At 44.1% G+C, this 19,764-nt stretch overlaps 1 protein-coding gene across 4 annotated transcripts in view; it reads right to left on the minus strand.

Annotated features, from left to right (window-relative positions):
* Positions 1–19,764, minus strand: part of PRKCH (protein kinase C eta) — a 262,819-nt gene that overhangs the window by 194,593 nt on the left and 48,462 nt on the right. The gene's annotated exons all lie outside the window — the stretch shown is intronic.

Here is a 19,764-nt window from a genome sequence, read left to right on the forward strand (position 1 = left end):
TAGTTTCACTTTGTTGCTCAGGCTGGAGTGCAGTGGCACGATCTCAGCTCACTGCAACCTCCATCTCCTAGGTTCAAGCAATTCTCCTGCCTCAGCCTCCTGAGTAGCTGGGATTACAGGCATGTGCCACCACATCTGATCAGTTTTTGTATTTTTTAGTAGAGATGGGGTTTCACCATGTTGGCCAGGCTGGTCTCAAACTCCTGACTTCAAATGATCCTCCTGCCTCAGCCTCCCAAAGTGCTGGGATTACAGGCGTGAGACACTGTGTCGGACTGCTTCTCTTGATTAGTCACAGGAGTATCAACATACCTTGAAGTTACCTATCAGCTGAAATATCAAGACATGCATTCTGCAAGCAATGCAGCTTGAAGTCTTTTCATGTGGTGTTGTCCTCTGCACATAGTCCAGTTTCCTAAAGACCCCATGCAGCATGGTGCCCAGGAAGAACAGCACTCTCTGGCTCTGTTCTGATCACCACTAGCTTAGGTGGGCGGACTCCCCTCTTCCTACCGGATGCTAACTTCACTATCCATGAACACCTCTAAGCCTTGCATTGTGAGGCTCTTGTGGACTCAAATATATGAATTTACAATTGTCCTTAAGTAAATCTTTTCAGATTCTGCCCATGGCTCCATTTTTATTTTATTTTTCTCTTTCTTTGGCTGTGGCTCCATTTCTGCCTTTGACCTTTCATCTGAAGAGAAGCCTGGCATATAGAGAAGCTTGAGCAGAGATACAAATGACCATTTTCGGTCAAATATTAAATTTAAATAAGCTGCAAATAAGTCACATGGTACAGTGGAAAGAGCCCCCTACTAGACCAGGCCAAGAACTCTAGTCTGATTCTGTCACAGCTGGTTCTGGACCCTGGGCAAGGTCCTTTACCACACTGAGCCTCACTCTTCCAATCTGAAAAGTCTATGGCATCATTATTTAGCATTTTTTTTTTTTTTTTTTTTTTTTTTTGAGACAGGGTATCACTATCTCCCAGGCTGGAGTACAGTGGCACAATCATAGCTCACTGCAGCCTTGAACTCCCAGCCTGAAGCAATCCTCCTGCCTCAGCCTCCCAAGTAGCTAGGACTATAGGCATGTGCCACCATAACCAGCTTGCTTGCTTATCTAGGTATGTATGTATGTATGTAGAGACAAGGTCTCAAACTCTTAGGCTCAAGCAATCCTCCCACCTCAGCCTCTCAAATCACTGGGATTACAAGTGTGAGTCACTGCGCCTGGCGTTGGCCTAGCATTTCTAACATAGCTTCCACATACAATCTCAAAGTTGTTTTTTTTTTTTTTTTTTCAAGACAGAGTCTCCCTCTGTCACCCAGGTTGGACTGCAATGATGCGATCATGACTCACTGTAACCTCGACCTCCCAGGCTCAAGTGATCTTCCTGTCTCAGCCTCCCAAGTAGTTGGGACCACAGGCACATGCCATCATGCCTGGCTTAGAGAGGCATGTTGCCCAGACTGGTCTCGAACTTGTGAGACCAGGCATCCGCCCGCCTCGGCCTCCCAGAGTGCTGGGATTACAGGCGAGAGCCACCATGCCCAGCCAATCTCAAAGATTCTTAACAGTACTATTTAATTTTTATTTATTTATTTATTGTATCTACCCATGACACAGCCCCCAAAAATGCACTGGACTTACCCTAGGTTACCACCACACCCTGATTATATACTTTTTCAAAATAAAAGATGCCTGCTTTGTTCAGATTCAGAAAGCTTAACCTGTATAACAACCTATCCTTACAACCCTCCCTTTCTCTGCATAAAACCTGTTACCAATGTGGTTACCACACTATAAATCACCTCCCTGTTCAAATCAGCTACTTGCATCATGACTACTGTTAACAATATCCTCTTAACTATCTTAATACCACTTGCGAACCTTTATAGAACAGCTCTGAAAATAGAGCTCTCTAGAGAGATGACTAAACAGGATATCAGCCTCTAATTGTCTCCACTCTCTGCCTTGACTTGTTTCAAGTCAAAAATACGTTACTTTTAAAAGCCACTCCCTCATCTTCAATATAAAGGCCTGCCAGAGAATACATACATACACATACATTCGACCTCACAACATAACTACTGCTGGCACAGGCACAGTTGCTGCCTGGCCACCTCCGCCATCCTGCAGCCCACAGCCAGCCCGTAAACTCCCTTCAACACTTCCCTGAGGGCCCACAAAGGCCTTTCCACCCCAAGATGGGTCAGGAGCTATTCTGACAGACAGCAGGAGATTCCACCAGTTAGAAGCAGGAGCTCTCACAAGTAGAACAGGTTTCCTTCCGCATTTTTGACCCATGTCACCCATTGTAGTGGAAAAGCCAGATTTAAACACGGTCTTCAAGTGTTGTCCACCTAGGGCAGATGTGGTAAGACACTGGACCTTAGAACAGGGTTTTACAAACTGCAGGTTGAAACTTTTAGAGAGACATGAAAGCAACTTAGTGGGTTGCACACAATGGGGATTTCTTTCTTTTTTTTTTTTTTGAGACAGAGTCTTGCTCTGTCACCCGGGCTGGTGTGCAGTAGCAACATCTCGGCTCACTGCAACCTCCGCCTCCCAGGTTCAAGTGATTCTCCTGCCTCAGCCTCCCATGTAGCTGGGACTACAGGCACATGCCACCACACCTGGCTAATTTTTGTAATTTTAGTAGAGATGGGGTTTCGCCATGTTGGCTAGGCTGGTCTCAAACTTCTGACCTCAGGAGATCTGTCCACCTCAGCCTCCCAAAGTGCTGGGATTACAGGCGTGAGCCACCACACCCAGCCCACAATAGGGATTTCAAAGTAGAATAAAAACAGAACAGAAAATCTGAACATGCTACAGGTAGTAAGGAAAAGCATTGTTTCATGCAACTTTTGTGTGTAGTTTTGTATACATAAAAAAGGGTACACTAGATTTTAATGTAAAGATGTATTCCTTACTGTGTCACAGAGAAACAGTTTGAAAAATGTGGCTTTAGAGGTTATTCGTTCCTTCTATACACTGCTGATGGGCTGTTATCATTTATTCACGGCAGTTGCTTAAACACCCCCCAGTGTCAACCAACTCACTACCTTAACAGCTGGCCTATTTCATTCCTGTACAACATAGACAGATCTTTCTCTATGAACACAAATGCAGCAAGACCAATAATTTCCACTCATTTACCTTAGTTTCGCCCTCTACAGCTCCAGTGGACACTGTCTCTAGCTAGTACATCCATCCCAGCTTCTGGGAATAACACTTGAGCTTTATTTGAGAACTACCCCTCCCTCACATGTAGTCCAAATGGCTCATCTGGGATTCTGTCCCTAACTCCAGAGTGGACATGTGACCAGGCCTAGCAGATCAGAGCACTGACTGAACTCTGCACAGCTGGCCTGGGGCAGGCACATTCCTTCTCTCTGGCTATCAGTGTAATTACAACTCCCTACCCGGTATCAGCAGCTACTGGTTCAGGTTTGAGCACAAAAATCCAAGTAGGTCCAACTAGGAATCCTGGATCTACAAGGAAGGGACAAGATCTCGCTTCTGCTAAACTTCAATCTGGAAGGACACAAACTTGGGAGTATCTGGCACCCGTGTTGTCCCCCTACTGAGCTACAGAATGAAGCCAACAAAGAGGGGAGAGCTGTGGGACAGAAAGAGAACAGCTCTTCGTAACATCATTTAAACCCCTAGATCAAGCCTTGCTTGATTCTTTGGGATTTTTTTTTGTTATTTGAGCCTATAAATTCCTTTTGTCTTAGCCAGTTTAAGTAAGGGTTTCTATCATTTGCACTCAAAAAACATATCCAAATTGTCAGCCAAAGAGAATAGGTCAAATATTTGACAACAATTATCACATCCCTCTATGCCTTCTAACATCCGTGCTATCCCCTGCATTCTGCCTCCCTGCCTCCCACCAGCACTGAAACAGCTCCAGCAACTTTTGTGACGTCCTACTGTCAGATACAAAGATGTGTCTGTCTTCATCTCAGTTGATCTCTCTGCTGCATCTGATCTTGAGATCTTCCTGTTCATGAATCTCTCATTCCTTACTTCCAGGACACCACCCTTTCCTGGCCCTCCTCTCACTCCTGAGCCCTGTATTTACCCAGTAGGCCATGCCAGAAGCCCAGCTCCTCAAAATGTACATTCAATCGCTCTCAGATCCCAAGACGTCCACTCTTGAAGTCTCTCCTGGATCCACCCCTGCTCCACTCCTACTGCCGTGGTTCATCTGGCCTCCCTGAACGGCTTCTGGCTGCCTTCTATCTCCAGACTACTGTCCTCCAGCTGCTGCCAGTGACATGTTTCAAATATTAAAATCTGACCACATGGCTTCCTAACTTAGAAACCGTCAGTGTTTCCTCTCCTGTCCATAAGGTCCAAATTCTTTCGCACAGCACATAGCCCTAGACACTATACCCCTTCCTACCTTTCAGCCTAAGCTCTTCCCACCACTGCAGCTGCATACAACCAGTATCCCCATCTCTTAATTCTTGTACACTCTCCAGGGAGGTATGTTATTTCATTTATTCTGAGAGAGCAACCAAACGCATTATGGGTCAAGCAGCATACTGGGGAATATAGTCAAAATGATGAAAATTACACATTACCCATCTGTAGCTTATTGCCTAGTGATGTGGGGTATGTGATCTTTCTGGCTGGAAACTCCTTTCTTCCTTTTTGTCCAACTTCCATTTGTCCATCAATTCAAGACCCACCTGTATAGGGGGACCTTCTCAGACCTCTTTTGGGCAGGTGGGCAACTCCACAGCTGTTATGAAGACTACTGCTGGAACCCGCAGTTGTAGTCATTATGCCCTGTCCCCAAAGGAGACCCCACCTTGCATATAAGGGGACAGAAAATGGTTTGTGGAACAAATGAGTAAATAAAATAGACCTGGGTATCTCAAACTCTCAGCAACTTCATGTATCACATGGTTTTCTCCTCCTTCACCATTCTGGTCAGTTTCCTCCTGACATGCCCCAATTTCTCCACACCCCCATTAAAGGGTGAAGTCAGGCTGAGTGTGTGACCTGACCTTCACCAGCAAGAGCAAGATTATCACTGACGTTGATCTTGACAGTGACAGTGCCCTTTACTTATGCAGCGAGAATACATGGGCACTCTGAGAAGCCCCAGTGACCCAGGCTGAGCTTGCAATGAACTAAAACCTCTGCATCTTTTCTAGGTGCTATAAGGCTTTGCTTCCCACATCCTGTGCTTGTGCAGTGGTTAGGCTCAAAACCTTCACAAAAACTAAGTGCTTCATTTTTTTTTCTGCAATATTTTGGCTTGTTCCAGGTCACAGGGTTCACTGGTTCACAAATCCAGTCAGTTCATTCACTCCCCTTCTCAGTTTTATGGCTCCCCAAATCAGGGTCTCAGGCTACCTATGTCATTGGCTAATGTAGTGACAGAGTATCTAACAGAACAGAGCTGAGGTCAGAGTCTAGGGTAGCCCCACATAGAAATGAACACACTTAGCATTCTTACTATAACAGTCATTCAAGGAGCAATAAATACACTAACCCCCTCCCCTACAGACCACTTCTCTTGGTAAAAAGAACAACTCCTGGGCCCTTGTTGAAACCCAGATAACAGTGGTCTTTAAAAAAATGTGATTCTTCTATACAAATAGACAAATGAACAAAAGTATAAAAACTCAGTGTCAACAAATGGTGCTAGAACAACTGGACATCCATACCCAAAATAATGAATTTCAACCCGCACGTTGTAACTTATACCTAAATTTACTCAAAACAGCTCAGAGAAGAAAACATAAATACAACTTCAGCCTTTAGGGTTCTCTATGTTGTTTCTACTAGTCTGTTCTACACTTTTGAGTCCCTGAAGATCTATCCTATGCCTGGTTTGCAGCAGCCACTCGGGAAAGCATTTCTTGACTGAATGATTCCCAACGTGTACCCTCAGAGCCATCTAACCCTTGAGTTCTCATGCCAAGTAACCCCTTCCTCAAAGAGCCATCAGTGTTGAATTCACATGAATCAGCGCTGCCTCAAATATTACGCCTCCCCATCTGAACTTATCCCCTATCTCCCACACTGTGGCTGAGTAATAGCAATGCTAGAGAAGACCTGGGTCCTGGTGCTCTGTCCTGACCAGTCTGTGACATCAGGAAGGCCATTCAACCTCTTTTGCCAAAGAATCACAGAGAGGGATTAAATATAAGATTCCCAGGCCCCACAGGTGATCTACTGATTTTAAATTTTCTGGGGCAAGGGAACGAGCTCTAGGCATCTGCTGTTTTTAAAAGTTCTGTGGGTAACTCTGATATAGCCAGACCAGAGACCACCATCTGGGAAGCCTGAGCCAGATTCTCTCTAAGGGGCCAATTCCAGTTTTAAAGGGCTTCAATCCCATGTTTCCTCCTAAAGCTTCCAGTGGTCATCACTGAATCACTAGAACCACTGTTCTTCTGCATTCCCAGGCTTAAAATCCTGGAGCCACTCTGACTTGAGGCACCGTGACCATCTGTTTTTCCCTTCGTTCCCTCCATCACTCTAGGATCCCTGTCACTGCAGGCCTCCTCCCTCATCCTTTCTCCTGCAGTCATGGGACACCCCACCAAAAACAAAACAGCCTTTTCTAAAGTGCTGATCTCATCAACTTCCCCCTCTAAAGCCTCTGCTGGCCTCCCAGAGTCTTCAGAATAAAACACCCTGCTCCACCTGGCTTTCAGGACCACTTGGGCTCCCCTTTTGCTGCCTTCCCACTAATCTATCCAAACTTTGTTTTCAAAATTCCTTTCCTTCAATTGTCACTTTAGAGAGTTAAAATATAAAAATAAGAAAAAAATCACTTTTTAAAACCTGCTCTCCTAGTCAGGCCCCTCTCCTGGCTCTATCACTCAGCCACACATTTGCTCATGCCGTGTTCTCTGCTTGGAAAATCTGTCTCTCTTCACTGCACCTATCCATTCATTCATTTGAACCTTTACTGAATGACTCCCAGGGTTGGGACAACTGCCAGGTACTCAAGACTCCCCAGAGAAGCTCCTAGGGCTACAGGTTGGATGGGTCACCAAGCACAGAAGATGACACAGCTTCGTGAGCAGAAGGAAGAAACTGGTGCCAGGATTTGATATTCACATTGATCCCTCCGGTCTCAAAATTCACAGCTCAACTATTATTATCTTAACACTTATCTATACCTTGAACAATTACTTACGTTTTCATACACATATCTCATCACTTGCAATAAGTCTGTAACCTCCATTCCAGCAGGATCTGACACTATGTTCCCAAGGAGCCTCCTTGAACCAAGTAAACATTCAATACATACCTGTTGAGTTGATCTAAGAGCTAATTAAGGTCATCTGACCACCTCAATTTCCTCACCTATAAAAATAGGAATGGTAATATTTACTACAGAATAGTCCTACATGATAGCACTTTGTAAAAAATAAAAGCACTCCAAGATGGCTCCAAAGAATACCGGTAACATATGGATGACAAGGGCTCACTGCTTAGAAATTATACTCTGTTAGCTTGATGTACCCACTGGATCCCCAGCACAGCTACTCCTACACCCTCAGCCAAAGTTTGCTTTTCCTTGGCATCACTTTGCAGGAGTTGGGCAAGTACTTATATCAATGGTTAAGTCTCCTTGTCCACGAAACAAGAGTTGTCTAAAAATATTCTAGCTCTAATGTTCCATGATTCTGAACAGGCTTGGATAAAAGCCTGCATAAAGGACTCAAGAGAAACACTCATTTAATTAACTGGTAATAATTTACAACCATTTCCCTTCACAAAAGCCATTAGAATTGATCACAGACAGGAAACTTCTAGCTATATAACATTCATTTCAGCCTGGAATAAGCAAAGGGATCTAGCATATTAAAAGAAAAAAACAATTTTGGGGGAAAAGGTAGAAGGTTCATCTAGACTCTATGGGCTTTGAGCAAACCTCTGTAATAGAGAAGTTGACAAAATTCAAATTATTGGCTGGATGGCTCTTTTCTATAGCTTTCCTAAGTCTTACTCTAGGGATAAATAACGAACCTAAAAACATGATAAAGCATTTCATGATTCTCTTCCACCTGAAACTGTCAGGCTTAAAAGTGAGCATTCAAATTCCTACAGAAAAAAAAATTCTAACAGGATTGTATGAATAACCTAACAGGAAAAATGAGATCGTATTGGTTTTTCTTGTTTTTTGTTTGTTTGTTTTTGTTTTTTTGTTTTGAGACAGAGTCTGGCTCTGTCACCCAGGCTAGAGTGCAGTGGCACAATCACAGCTCACTGAAACCTCCATCTCCCAGGCTCAAGCCAACCTCTCAACTCAGCCTCCAGTGTAGCTGGGATTATGGGTGCACACCACCACGCCCGGCTAATTTTTGTATTTTTTTTAGAGATAGGTCTCATTATGTTGCCCAGGCTGGTGTCGAACTCCTGAGCTCCAGTGATCCACCTGCCTCAGCCTCCCAAAGTGCTAAAATTACTGGTGTGAGCCACTGTGCCTGGCTGAGGCTGTGTTTCTAATAATAAAAACAACAGCTATGTCTTTAGCTTGGTCAACTGCTAAGTGCTTGACCTGTATTATCTCTCACCTTCACCGCTTGCAGAGTTAAGTACTACCATCACCATTGCACAGATGGAAAAAGGGAGGCTCAGTGAGGTTACTGAATTGGGTGAGGTCACACAAACAGCGAAGGTCAAGCCAACATTCAGATGCTGGGAAGATGCCACGCTGGTGCCGCACCAGCCTCCCTTGAGGCTGCTCTGACTGCATCTGCCTGAGGTTCGTCTGTTGCTTTCTCTCAGCCTGAAGCATGCCTTCCCTGGCTTCTGGCACATGAGGTCATCACACCACTCATTCCCCTGGGAGCCTGGGCAAGACTTGTGCCATCAGCACCTGAGGGTGCTCTCGCCTCACCTCCTCACTGCCAAGGCCACTGGGAGTGGCACCAGCCTGATGTGCCGCTGGATGGTTCTCAATGAGGGCCCAAGGCAGGAACTGCTAAGCAAGTCTGTGCTGGGGCAGGGAAAATGCAGCAGGCAGTTTAGGTGCCATTAGTCAGCTGCCTGGAGAGTCCGAGTCAGCATCACATGCTGCAGACACACAATGTGTCCCCCCGATGTGGGAAGGGGTTTAAAGGAAAAGAAGTTGCAAGAGGCAAATACTACATCCCTGCTAATTTTCTACTTTCATCTCTACAACAATGAGACTAGGTTTTATGTGTTAAAGCATACTAAGAGGTATCACAGATTAAAAACTTCCAGGAAACAATGATGGCAAAAACTGAACAGAAAAGTAGGGCTTATCAAATCTGACTGGTTTCAAATGAAGGAAAACACTGTTATTACTTTACTGATTAAAGCCTTGGTCCACCCTTTACCCTGCTCAATCTGGATCCTATGTGAGGTCAGAGAGCAGGTTGGAAAAGAGCCCCAAGCCATGATCACAACTTTGACATTGCCTACCTGCCACTAGGGGAGGTCACCTGGCTTCAGCATCTCAAAAACAGAGTAGACTAAGCCTGTCAATCCTTTTCTATCTAATATTCTAAGGTTCCAAGTCCTAAACAGTTTCTGAACTTTGTACAGAGCAAGTAGACATCTGAAGACTACTAAAGAAACTCTCTAAAATACATCCTTATGGCTCACAATAATTCTTCCCCCTCCCAGCTGAACATCCCCACATGGTTGCTATAAATTTAAACTTAGAATTACTTCAAGTCAGATCCCATTACCCCCAGGTTCTAGCATAGGAAGTGTTATCATCTGGCAAAAGTAAAACTCTTTTACATTAAAATTAATTTTTCAAAGTTTTTCTGCCCATAGTAAAAAATCACAAATAGTCAAGTTAGATACTTCTGAGGACAAAACTATTTTTTCTCTAACAAGGAGATGGCTAACGGTAGAAATGGTCTACTGTGTGCTCTGGTGTTATGTGTGTGTCTCAATCTTTGATTCCAATATCTGAAGAATCGAAAATGTAAATTAAATGAAGGATGCCTTAGGATCTTCAAAATAGTCCACTGCAATTCCTCCCACTTAAATTCCCAGGTAATGTAATTCTGTGCTGGAAGGCCTACCTGATACCTCCTCTGTGAATAAGGACAGAGGCTCTGAAGAGACCAAGCCCAGCCCATCAGGTCCAAAGCTTCTGGTGCTCCTAATGGACCAAAAGGAGTGGGGTGAGTTCTCCTGAAGAAGTCAAATGTCCTCTCTGGAAACCAGGAGAGGACTCTTGGTATAGCACAAGGATGCCAGGCAAGACTCTGCTCTCCAGAACTAAGAAGGGGTTGGCTGCAGTGGCTCACAACTGAAATCCCAACACTTTGGGAGGCCAAGGCACACCTGAAATCCCAACACTTTGGGAGGCCAAGGCAGGAGGATCACTTGAGTCCAGGAGTTCAAGATTAGTCTGCGCAACATAGGGAGATCTCATCTCTATAAAAAATAAAAACTAGCCAGGTGTGGTGGCATGCACCTGTAGTCCCAGCTGCTTGGGAGGTTGAGGTGGGAGGATCACTTGAGCCTGGGAGGTCGAGGCTGCAATGAACCACGATTGCAAGACTGCACTCCGGAGAGCCCAGGTGACAAAGTGAAACCCCATCATAAAACAAAACAAAACCAAAAAGAAATAAGAAGGTACTTTTCTTCTCCACCGATAAGGGTCCCTAGGGACCTCATGGCAAAGGAGACCCTGGAGTAAGAAAGAGGAACCACAGAAGAGTAATTGTGCATCCCCTCCACACCATGTGTGTCCCCCACATCAAAGAACACATCAAAAAGGCACTTTCCATATGAGCTCGCCCCTCCTCGTTTCTGCTAAGTAGACCCTTCCAGAAAGGAAGCATACACTGTCCTTACTAGGAAGAGGTACTAAACAGAAGTGACAGGTGTGACCCTGGCTGGAGATGGGGAATATACTCCCTGCAGCCTCACAGCCCCCTTCTTTCTTTCACACCTCTCTGGGTTGCCTAGAGACAGTGGTCATCAGCCCCACAAGTGAGCCTTCTTTGCAGGGGAACTCGCACAATAAAGGAAAAATGTCTTAACAAACTGAAGATACCAGGTTAAAAACAAGATATAAACTAACCCAGAATAATTCTACATTGTTGATTCTCATCATCCATTGTAATGGAGGAAGAAGGCAAAAGCTCCAGCAAAACCAAAACAAGAACTCAAAACTACATATTTAGCATACATAAGCATTTCAAGATGTTTTAGAGACTTGTTTGCTTAATTATTCATTGCTCAGTCTCCAGGCCAACTTTGGAAGACTCTGAATCTGAGGGGGCATTAGAAAATAGATCAAGCCTATGTCTCTATCCCAACAGTTATTCTATGATAACACCTTTACTCCTCTTGGTCTTCTGGAGGGAAGGAGATGAAAGCTCCTCAAAAGAGGGAACGTTTGTACAATGCCTAGAAATTCAGGTGATGGTTTTCCAGCTGGACCTGGGGAGGGGGGGTATCTACACAGAGAGGGGGAATGTGCAAATGCACAGAGGATGTACAGGGGTTACAGATGATCAAATGTAAGCTGTGTAAATGAGACAAGTCAGAAATAGGGGTGCAGAGGAAAGTGCATCCAATCAATAATGGCCTCACGACATGCTGGCAGGCTGGTCCTTATCCCAGGGCAATGGGGAGCCACTGAGGGGTTTCAATCAGCAAAGTTACAAGGTCATACCTACATGTCAGATCCCGATACATGACTGTTGGGATTATAAGGGGAGAGAAGCTGGTGGTGGGAATTCATGTTCAAAGGCTATTCCAATGGTCTGAGTGAAAGACAGTGGTGACCTGAGCTAAGTCAGCAGCAGAAGGGATGGAGAGGAGGGGGCAGATAGGAGAAAGACATAGGGAGCAGCAGCTGGACTTTTTGTAACTGACACAGGTAGGGTGGAGGTGAAAGAGAAGGAGTCAGAATCACGAGGCAATGATGATCCCTGGTGCCATTAACTGAGACAGGGACTCCAAGGGGGAAGCAGAACTGGAGGAAAGACAAAGAGTTCGATGTATGACCTTTACCTATGACATCTGAGCATCTACTTGGCTGTCCTTAACAGCTTCTGAGAATTCAGATGGAGAGGGAGGAACACCACAAATTACAACCCAATGCGGTCTCAACTGAATAGGTCAGTGGCAACATCAAAAGCACTATTCAGTGCTGGGTGTGGTGACTCACATCTGTAATCTCAGTATTTTGGGAGGCCAAGATAGGAAGATCACTTCAGGCCAGAGCTCCAGAACAGCCTAAGCAACAATAATAAGACCCCATCTCTACAAAAAAATTTTAAAAAATTAGCCAGATGTGGTGGTACATGCTTGTAATCCCAGCTACTTGGGAGGCTGAAGCAGGAGGATCACCTGAGCCCTGGAGTTGGAGGCTGCAGTGATCATACCACTTCATTCCAGCCTAAGTGACAGAGAGAAATGCTGTCTCAAAAAAAAAAAAAAAAAAAAGCCCTATTCAGATCAAGAGGAGGAGCAATCACTGGGCTAGGGCAAAGCTTTACCTGGAAAGTGGGACCCTGAATTGAGGCCTGAAGGCAAGTTTCAATTAGTGGGAAGTGAGACCATTCTGAGTCAGGAACACCCTGTGAGAAGAGATAGAACCAATATCAGAACACACTTGATCAGTGTCATTGGAGGAATGTCCATATAGGAGTAAGAGAGAAGGCTGGAGGCAAAATGTAGAAAGAGCTGCACCCCGAGAACTGTAACCTTAGGTTGCAGGCCAAGGGGAGCCACTAGAGGTTTTTGATTATGTAAAATGATAGAGATTAACATGTAAAAGGAACATTTTGTCTACTAGATCAATGAATAGAGAGACAGCTATGGTCTAGAAGTATGAACCGTTTGCTAAGGGTGAAATCAGTGAAAATTAATAATCATGTGAAGAGAGCAAACAAAAGCAGTGAAAAGGCCAATATGGAGTTTGGGGCCTGGGTATCCTAGATCAGGGTCAGCAAACAGCAGCCCAAAGGCCGATGCCAGCTGCTGCCTATTTTTGTAAGTTAAGTTTTACTGAAACACAGTCACAACCCTTTAGTTAACATATTATCTACAAGATGAGTAGTTGTGATTGAGACCTTATGGCCCACGAAGACAAAAATACTACTCTCTGGCCCTTTACAGAAAGATCTGCCAATCTCTGTTGCCACTAATCAGCCAGGGAACTCAGGGAAAGAACATGTTTTAAAGGGAAAGAAATGAGTTTAAATTTGGACACAAAAGTACTCAAATAGAAATATCTGGCAAGAAGTTGGAAATAAAGACAAATCGTGTAGTTAAACATAGGGCTGGGGTTATCATTTAGGAATCTTTCTCAAAAGGTAAACACTAAGTCTAAGAGCTGTGAAATTTTTCAAGAAAGAGCACAGGAAAAGAAGAAAAGAAAAAGCAAATTCACTAAAGGAGTGAAAGAAAGAACCAGAGAAAATACAATCTGAGAGGTGGGAGGAGTCCCCAAGTTTAGCGTCATGGGACATGGAAACAAGCAGCTTCAAAAGAGAGGAGGAGCCAAATGTGCAGATATGGAAGATGAGATCTTTAAAGGGGAGATGACAGTAGATGACCTGGGAGATGACAGGTAGACTTCTTCCATGATACCCCACCCCATCAATAGCAATTCTGTTGGAAAGGTCATCCTTACATTAAGCTAAAGCCAATCAATATCCCCATAACTTCCACCTGCAAATTCCATTACACCTCTAAAATTTACCTTGCCAGCATAGGGAAAGAGAGAGATGTGGAAAAAACAGCACAGAAGCTGCAAGGAATACATGGTTTAATTAAATTGTATCTCATTTAAGTGAATTAGAAGGTAAAGCTAGAAATTAGAAGGTAAAGCTGGAAATGCAATGGACGAAAGGTCTGGATGCCAAGTTAAGAACTGAAATTTCATTTCAAATAATTAGGCTGCAACAGTCCTAAAACAACAGGCTGGAGGACAAACTAGAGGGGTGTAGACTGGGCTGGAAGTGCTGAGCAGAATCAAGAGACTGTCTCAGTGGTACAAGTGTGTGGTGGAGGAGGCAGGAGAGAAATATTACAAAAGAAGCTCAGCAGGACTTGGTGGCTAAGGATTAGGGATGATGAAAAGCCTAAAGGCAGCTCTAGTATCTGGAAGACTGTAAGACTAAAACCACAAGAAGTAAGGCAATATAGAGGGTCAGTTGGTTTGGGATGACTCTGGTTTTTAAAAATATTGATTTGTAGGGAGATTAGAAATGTCTGACAAAAGATAAATGGGACCTGAAACTTAAAATAAAGGGCTGGGCTGCAGGTAGAGTCATCCACACAGGAATAACTGAACCACGAGACAGCTGACTGACCCCCAAGGAGCAATTGTACAGTTCAAAGAGCAAAGAATCAAGGACCAAAGCCATGTTTAGAGAATGAGAGAAAGCAGAACCAGCAAAAGAGAAAGAAGAGTGCTGGGAAAGGCACGCTGGCTACCCTGAACAGACCTTCATGACCATGTTCTGAGTAAGGAAAAGTAAAGCGGCATTACCTCCATTATACTGCACAGTCATCTGGAGACTGAATTAGGTTTGGATTATTAAAATCCCATTAAAGGCCTTGAGTACCATACCCACCACACTGTGAATAAAATCTTAATGTATTTATGAGTTTTTTTTTTTTTTTTGAGACAGAATTTCGCTCTTGTTGCCCAGCCTGGAGTGCAGTGGCATGATCTCGGCTCACTGCAACCTCTGCCTCCCGGGTTCAAGCAATTCTCCTGCCTCAGCCTCCCAAGTAGCTGAGTTTTTAATAAATCTGGCTAATTAATATTTGCCACACAAGGCTTCAAAATGTTCACCTGTCTCATTCTCTCACTTCTTATAAAATCAACTTTTGCCCATGGTATGGTTTGGCTCTGTGTTCACACCTAAATCTCATCTCGAACTGTAATCCCTTCATGTTGGGGAAGGGGCCTGCTGTGAGGTGACTGAATCATGGAGGCAGACTTCCCCTTTGCTGTTCTCATGATAGTCAGTGAGTTCTCACGAGATCTGGTTGTTTGAAAGTGTGTGGCACTTCCCCCTTCACTCTCTCTCTCTCCTGCTCTGCCATGATAAGAAATGCTTGCTTCCCCCCACCTCCTAGCCATGCTGTTGTACAGCCCGCAGAAATACGAGTCAATTAAACCTATTTTCTTCATGAATTACCCAGTCTCAGGTAGTTCTGTATAACAGTGTGAGAATAGACTAATACAGAAAATTGGTACCAAGAGTGGGGTACTGCTATAAAGATACCTGGAAAGTATGGTAGCAACTTTGGAATTGGGTAACAGGTAGAGGTCTAACAGTTTGGAGGGCTCAGAAGACAGGGAGATATGGGAAAGCTTGTAACTTCCTAGTATTTGTTCAATGGTTGAGACCAAAATGCTGATAGCGATATGGGCAATGAAGTCCAAACTGAGATGGTCTCAGATGGAGACTGATGAACTTATTGGGAACTGGAGTAAAAGTCACTCTTCCTATGCTTTAGCAAAGAGACTGGTGGCATTTGGCCCTGCCCTAGAGATCTGTGGAACTCTGAACTTGAGAGAGATAATTTAGGGTAACTGGCAGTAGAAATTTCTAACCAGCAAAGCATTCAAGATGTGGCCTGGCTGTTTCTCAAAGTGTACACTCATATGAGTGAAGAAAGAGATGGTATGAAATTGGAACTTACATTTAAAAGGGAAGCACAGCATAAAAGTTTGGAAAATTTGCAGTCCAACCATGCAGTAGAAAAGAAAAACCCATTTTCTGGGAAGAAATTCAAGCCAGCTGCAGGAATTTGCATCAGCAACAAAGAGCCAAATGTTAATAGCCAAGATAATGGGGAAAATATCTCCAGGGCATTTCAGAGATCTTCACAGTACCCCTTCTCATCACAGACTGGGAGGCCTAGAAGAGAAAAATGGTTTCGGGGGCCAAGTCTAGGGCCCTCACTGCTCTGTACAGCCTTGAGACCTGGCAAACTGTGTCCCAGCCACACCAGCTCCAACCATGACTAAAAGGGGCCAATGTACAGCTTAGGCTGTGGCTTCAGAAGGTGCAAGCCCCAAGCCTTGGCAACTTCTATATGGTGTTGGGCCTGTGGGTGTACAGAAGGCAAGAGTTGAGGTTTGGGAGCCTCCACCTAGATTTCAGAAGAGGTATGGAAACATCTGGATGTCCAGGCAGAAGTCTGCGGCAGGGATGGAGCCCTCATGGCGAACCTCCACGAGGGCACTGCAAAGGGGAAATGTGGGGTTGAAACCCCCACATAGAGTCCCCATTGGGGCACTGCCTAGTGGAGCTGTGGGAAGACAGACACTGTCCTCCAGACCCCAGAATGGTAGATCCACCGAGAGCTTGCATCTTGCACCTGGAAAAGCCACAGGCACTCAATGCTAACCCACGAAAGCAGTCGCAGGGGCTGTACCCTGCGTAGGCACAGAGTGGAACTGCCCAAGACCTTCGGAGCCCACCCCTTGCATCGGTGTGTCCTGGATGTGAGACATGGAGTCAAAGGAGATTACTTTGGAGCTTTAAGATTTAATGACTGCCCTGCTGGGTTTTGGACTTGCATGGGGCCTGTAGCCCCATTGTTTTGGCCAATTTCTCCCTTTTGCAATGGGAGCATTTACCCAATGCCTGTGCCCCCATTGCATCTTAGAAGTAACTAACTTGTTTTTGATTTTACAGGCTCATAGGTGGAAGGGACTTGCCTTTGTCTCAGATGAGACTTTGAACTGTGGACTCATTAATGCTGGAATGAGTTCATACTTTGGTGGACAGGCCAAGCATGGTGGCTCATGCCTGTAATCCCAGCACTTTGGGAGGCCGAGGCAGGCAGATTACTTGAGGTCAGGAGTTTGCGACCAGCCTGGCCAACATGGCAAAATCCCATCTCTACTAAAAATACAAAAAAAATTAGCTGGGCATGGTGGCACTTGCCTGTAGTCCCAACTGCTCGGGAAGGTGAGGCAGAAGAATTGCTTGAACCTGCGAGGCAGAGGTTTCAGTAAGTCAAGATCACACCACTGCACTCCAGCCTGGGTGATAGACTGATGCTCTGTCTCAAAAACAAAAACAAAAATAAAGACTTTGGGGGACTGTTAGGAAGGGCATAATTGGTTGAGAAGGACATGAGATTTGGGACGGGCCGGGGCGGAATGATATGTCTGGCTCTGTGTCCCCACTTATCTCAAACTGTAACTCCACCTGTCAGGGGAGGGGCCTGCTGGAAGGTGACTGAATCATGGAAGCAGACTTCCCCCTTGCTGTTCTCATGATAGTGAGTTCTCATGACATCTGGTTGGTTGAAAGTGTGTGGCACTTTCCCCTTCACTCTCCCTCTCTCTTTCTCCCCTGCTCCATCATGCTGCTTGCTTCCCCTTTGCCTTCCACCATGACTGTAAGTTTCCTGAGGCCTCCCAGTCATGCTTCTTTACAGTCTGTGGAACTGTGAGTCCATTAAACCTCTTTCTTCATAGATTACCCAGTCTCAAGTAGTTCTTTATAGCAGTGTGAGAACAGACTAATACAGCCAGTCCTTGGGAACCAGATTCACAGCCACAGCTACAACCCAACTAGTTCTTCAGCCCGGTGACAGCCTGAGAGCATTTTCTGAACATCAGGTAAAATTAAAAACCAGACTGGTTTCAGATGCAACTGAAGGACTCTCTCAGCAGGTGCAACTAGCAGGACTGTCTCTCAGATGCAACTGGCAGGACTCTCTCAGCAGGACTGTTAAACCGAATGGTGAGTTGAGGCCCATCAGAGAATTTTTTTTTAGGGCCATGAAATTGTTCTCTATGATACTATAATGGTAGACAGAGAACACTAAGCATTTGTTAAAACCCATAGAACTTTATAGCACATAGAACTTGAATATATGCAATTAAAAATGTTAGGGTATCAAGAGATCCTGGGGTGGAATACGAAATACAGACTATGACATGAGAATCAACTGTATCAAAATGCATGAAATAACCTCACTGAAAGAAGTGAGGGAAAAGGTGCTGGCTTAAGCACCTTTAGAAATGAGTATGGACTCTAGATCTAAGGGCAAAATGAATTTCACATAACGAATTTCACATAACCACTGAACTCTAGCCAATAAAGTTCTTTCTCATAAGGGATACAAGTTAACAATTCTGAAACCAGCATACATGTAAGTAAATGGATGGTGGGTGGTAGGAACCAGTTTTTCACTGTTAGAGCAGGAGTTTGCAGACCAGGGAGAACGGCTAGTAAAAAAAGCCTGTAATACTGTATTGGAGTTGAAAACATTAGCATGAACTCATGTTCAAGTTAATATAGATACAGATGGATACATATAGAAACATTTATAGATATGTGTATATACAAGGGTGAGTATACACCTATTTCTCTGTTCTGTCAGCTGAACAGACCTAAAAGCAATGACACCTCAGTAGCAACAAGGACACGCAGTGCCCAGAACTTGGTTTCTAAAACCATTCTCCAACAAAAGGAACTAAGGTCCCTGGAGAAATAACTGATTCTAGGGATGGGGCAAAGAATATACAAAGTGAGCCAGGGGCATCTTGTAGTGCCAGAAAGAATAAGGATGCGACTTTAAAAAGCACACACGCAACAACAAAAACCCACCAGGATGGGTGGCATGTCACGAAGGGACACAGGAGCCAATTGAAACAGCTCCCCAAAACCAAATCTGAAACAATCTGAGCAGCACAATCGTGTGATATTAGACTATAACCTAAAATATAAAATATGCATGAGTCCATACTGATACAAATAAATGATAGAATAAATAAAAGGGGGAGAATAGACAAATCTCCCAAGCAGAGGAATTCCCAATAATTTCTCTAAATACTACCTCCCTCAGGGAGGTGGAGCATAATTCTCCACAACTAAAGTGTGAGCTATGCACAGTGACTTCCTTCCCAAGAGTACAGTATGGAAAGAAGGGGAAGAGGAACTTTATGGGAGAAATCTGACAAACATAATTTTAGCCACACCATCAAGTTCACATCAAAAGTGATAGGTCGTTTTGATAGCATGTATGCATGTAAAAGCTAATTACGCAATTGATATGACATGATGGAATGAAATGTGGCACTATGCCTGCCCATGTGGTCTTCCTCTCAAAACCCTTGTCTAACCACAGGAAAAACATTAGACAAATCCAATTTGAAGGACATTCTATAAAATACCTGACTAGGACTTGTCAAGCTGTCAAGCTCACCAAAACCAAGGAAAGTCTGAGAAACTGTCACAGACTAGAAGAACCTAAGCAGACATATAAACATGATGTGGTATCTTGAATAGGATCCTAACACAGAAATGGGACAGTAGGTAAAATCTAAGGAAATCTGATAAACTATGAAGTTTAATTAGTAATAACGTATCATTGTTGATTCATTAGCTGTGACAATGTAGCATACTAAGGTAAGATATTAATAATACAGAAAACTGACTGTTGGGTATATGGGAATTCTCTGTACTATCTTCACAGTTTCTCTGTAATTCTAAAACTGTTCTAAAATGTTTATTCAAGAAAATGCTTTTAAATAAACACTGCCTTCACTGAGCCCTAAATCCAGGTAACTCTTAGAGAAATTAAATTCTAAATTAGTAACTGATTACTACAGGTAATAAATTTGGTTAGTCACTAAAAAGAGAGCCAGAGGCAGCAGTGCAAAAGAATATCTGGCCTTTCTAGACTGTTTATGTAACATTCCCATGTTAATGTTAAGTCATCCCCTGTCCCAACTGTCTCCAGCTGGCCAGTGTCACAGCACATCCCGTTCTGCACCAGTTTCCATACTGC

This window comes from Hylobates moloch, unplaced genomic scaffold (assembly GCF_009828535.3).
Source record: "Hylobates moloch isolate HMO894 unplaced genomic scaffold, HMol_V3 SCAFFOLD_16, whole genome shotgun sequence".
NCBI classification, from domain to species: Eukaryota; Metazoa; Chordata; class Mammalia; order Primates; family Hylobatidae; genus Hylobates; species Hylobates moloch.